This window comes from Tachyglossus aculeatus, chromosome 22 (assembly GCF_015852505.1).
Source record: "Tachyglossus aculeatus isolate mTacAcu1 chromosome 22, mTacAcu1.pri, whole genome shotgun sequence".
Taxonomy (NCBI): domain Eukaryota; kingdom Metazoa; phylum Chordata; class Mammalia; order Monotremata; family Tachyglossidae; genus Tachyglossus; species Tachyglossus aculeatus.
This window is the reverse complement of record NC_052087.1, coordinates 31,488,905-31,492,920: the sequence shown is the minus strand read 5'-3', so window position 1 is coordinate 31,492,920 and position 4,016 is coordinate 31,488,905.

The following is a 4,016-nucleotide window of genomic DNA, read 5'->3' as shown; positions in this document are numbered from 1 at the left end:
CCCAAGCCATAGCTTACAACAAAGGAAGCAATGGTATAGTATGGATAGCTCCTTTAGGAAAAGCCATGCCCATGAGGTACTTGTATTTTTTTACACTTAAAAGCTATTGTGAAATCATTGAATTTTTAATTGTGCACATTGGGGATAAAGTGTTAACTGTGTTTGCCTGAACTTTTAGGCGTTTTGATTAGTCAAAAGACTTGCCTCCAAAGTCTGCTTATCTAAAAGTAAAATTTCATCTAAATTTTTACCTGAATGTAAGGCGGGTACATAACTGTTGGAATTCTCCAGTGCATTCACAATAGAAATACCATATATATGATAAAGCTGAATCCTTGGTGGGATTATTTTAAATGTTACATTCATCTCTATCTTCAAATATTTGGTGACTGGGTAAAAAAAAAAACCTGCTGAGAATTTGTTTGGGATGGTAGAAGATTCATTTCTGATTATTATATTTAATATTAGCTGTTTATTCAATATTGAATTTTTCTTTAGTTGATTAAGGACAGACTCACTTTCCTGTAGATTTTAAGATCCTTGTGGAAAGGGATCATGTCACCCAATTCTATGGAATTATACTTTCCCAAATGTTTAGTACAGTGCTTGGCACATAATACATGCTCAGCAAAAGCCACTGACTGTTTTTTCGTATTCAAATTTTTACAGGAAAAGCATAGAAATCAACAGTAATGCTCAGATTACAATGTCTGCAGGAGTGAGCTCTGTAGCTAAACATTTATCTTCACAAAAATTTCAGTGTGCTTTCCTAATGGACAGTGTTGGTTAGCTAGGCATGAAAAATTATTCCTCTCGAGAGACAAAAGTTAAACAATGCTCCACACCAGCCCTGAAATCAGTGGTTTTTGTTCACCTGAACCAAATAAAACTCTCCCTTCTAGGCCAGTAGAAGTAATTCCTAACTTATTCTGTTTTAGGGTCTCACAAATTCCACCCATCAGATTGAATTCTGAGAGATGAAGATGTTAGTATATCTAAGTACAGAATACTGTGATCATGATTACATTAGCTTGTTGTAATCCTTAATGCCAACATCAATTACTGGTGCCTACCAAAATTGAACAAACAAGGATCGTGCTTCTTCCTTAATACTTTCAGGTTTTATTAAATAAGTAAAGATTGGTTTACTTTAGATTGAGTAGTGGTACAGGTAGTACAAAATAACTGACAATACGAAACTGAGGGGAGACAGCCTTGCAATGGAGAATGGGGAGTTACTGCAACATGGGGTTGAAGTTGAAGGGAATGTACATGTTGCAGTTGATTTGAAAACCTGCTACACCCAGTCCACCTTGAATAATTGAGCATTCACTAGATATTTGGTCCCCTATTAAAATTATTTGGTAATAGAGATATTTTCTGATTTTTTTCATGGTATCGGTTAAGCACTTCCTGTGTGCAAAGTACTGCACCCCCCTCGTCTGTACTCCCCCTCGTCCCCCTCTCCATCCCTCCGTCTTACCTCCTTCCCTTCCCCACAGCACCTGTATATATGTATATACGGTTGCACATATTTATTACTCTATTTATTTATTTATTTATTTATTTATTTTACTTGTACATTTCTATCCTACTTATTTTATTTTGTTGGTATGTTTGGTTCTGTTCTCTGTCTCCCCCTTTTAGACTGTGAGCCCACTGTTGTGTAGGGACTGTCTCTATGTGATGCCAATTTGTACTTCCCAAGCGCTTAGTACAGTGCTCTGCACATAGTAAGTGCTCAATAAATACGATTGATTGATTGATTGATTGATTGCACCAAGTGCTGGAGAAAATATAAGATAGGTTCAACACAGTCCAAGATTGATTTCCTATCAATGTCACTCATTTTCCAAACATTTCTTTACCTGGTCACCAGCAAATTCTGTTTTCAGTCATCAGAACAAGTAGCTTGTGCCTTCTTTCTTAAATTTATAATCTCTCTGAATCTTTGGTCTCTAGTCTCACTTTGGTGCCCTTCCCTTTAAGCCTACTTTTAAATATTTTGCTAACTGCGCAATAGACTGTTTTAGGTTCCATTATATATAAATTGTTTTTGGATGTTTCACTTTTTGTAGTAATTTGTTTTAATTTGTGTGGATGTTAAAGATCAATGAAAATCCTTTCAGTCTGGAATACCAGGCTTTCAGGGCTACCTTGTAACTCATGGATTTTCTTAGTAAATCCTTAGTAACTCTTCCTTAGAGAAATCTCAAAATGGCACGGATCACCTAACATCTCCCAGGACAGAGACCAGCCCAATGATGACTAGATCTCTCCAATGGGAGACCACAAACCGGTGCGGATCATTGAACATCACCCGTGACTGCTACCTGCCCGAGGATACTGAGACCTCTCTGCAACGAGACCACAAACCAGTGTGGTGCATCGACCATCACCCGGGACAGGGTTCTGGCTGAGAATACTGAGATCTCTCTACCCCAGTGGCCACAAACCTGTGCGGATCATCATCCATCACCCAGGAAACAGACCTGCTTGAGGACATTGAGATCCCTCCACTGAGCAGCCACATTTCAATTTACCACTTGATAATCCCACTGAAAACATGATAGGAACAAATTGGACTAATAAACTGAATTGAGAAACAATGTGACCTAGTGGATGGTCCATGAGCCTGGGAGTCAGAAGTATCTGGCTTCCAATCCCAGCTCTGCCAATTGTCTGCTGTGCCACCTTGGGCAAGATACTTCACTTCTCTGTGTCTCAGTTTCCTCATCTTTGAAATGGCAATTAAGACTGTTAGCCCCATGGGAAACATGTACTGTGTGCACCTTGATTAGCCTGTGTGTACTCCAGTGCTTAGTACAGTGCCCGGCTCATAGTAAATACTTAACAAATACCATTTTTAAAACTCTGGTAAAAGGAAATGAATAAAAACTTGATTTCTAGGTGTTATTATTGAAGGGATGGATTTTGTTTCTTTTGGAACAAGACAGGAATATGCTTTGGGGTGTGTTGAATGTACAGATTTACTACTCTATTTATTTTACTTGTACATATCTATTTTGTTAATGATGAGCATATAGCTTTAATTGTACTTGTTCTGATGATTTTGAAACCTGTCTACATGTTTTGTTTTGTTGTCTGTCTCCCCCTTCTAACAATAGTAATAATAATAATAATAATGATGGTATTTGTTAAACACATACTATGTGCAAAGCACTGTTCTAAGCACTGGGGAGGTTACAAGGTGATCAGCTTGTCCCACGGGGGGCCACAGTTTTATTCCCCATTTTACAGATGAGGTGACTGAGGCACAGAGAAGTTAAGTGACTTGACCAAAGTCACACAGCTGACAGTTGGCAGAGTTGGGATTTGAACCCATGACCTCTGACTCCAAAGCGCAGGCTCTTTCCTCTGAGCCACACTGCTTCTAGACTGTGAACCCGTTGTTGGGTAGGGACCATCTCTATTTGTTGCCGACTTGTGCTTCCCAAGTGCTTAGTGCAGTGCTCTGCACACAGTAAGCGCTGACTAAATATGATTGAATGAATGAATGAATTAGATGGCACTTCTCTTATGGTTTTGCTTTACAAATCAGGCTCGGTAATTGGTATTTAAGACATGTCAGCATCTGTTGAAATGAAAATGAGGGACTATTCCCAAGTGAAGTGTGAAGAAGAGTGAAGTGGCATGGGTAAGAGGAGCAGATCAAGGGCATAAGAACTTTATAATGGATAATAATAATAACAATAATGTTGGTATTTGTTAAGCACTTACTATGTGCCAAGCACTGTTCTGAGCACTGGGGGAGATACAAGGTAAGCAGGTTGTCCCCCGTGGGGCTCACAATCTTCATCCCCATTTTACAGATGAGGGAACTGAGGCCCAGAGAAGTGAAGTGACTTGCCCAAAGTCACACAGCTGACAAGTGGCGGAGCCGGCATTTGAACCCACAACCTCTGACTCCAAAGCCCGGGCTCTTTCCACTAAGCCACGCTGAATAATCAACCTAACCTTCAACTCATAGGAACTCCTGCAGCATACTTTTCTGG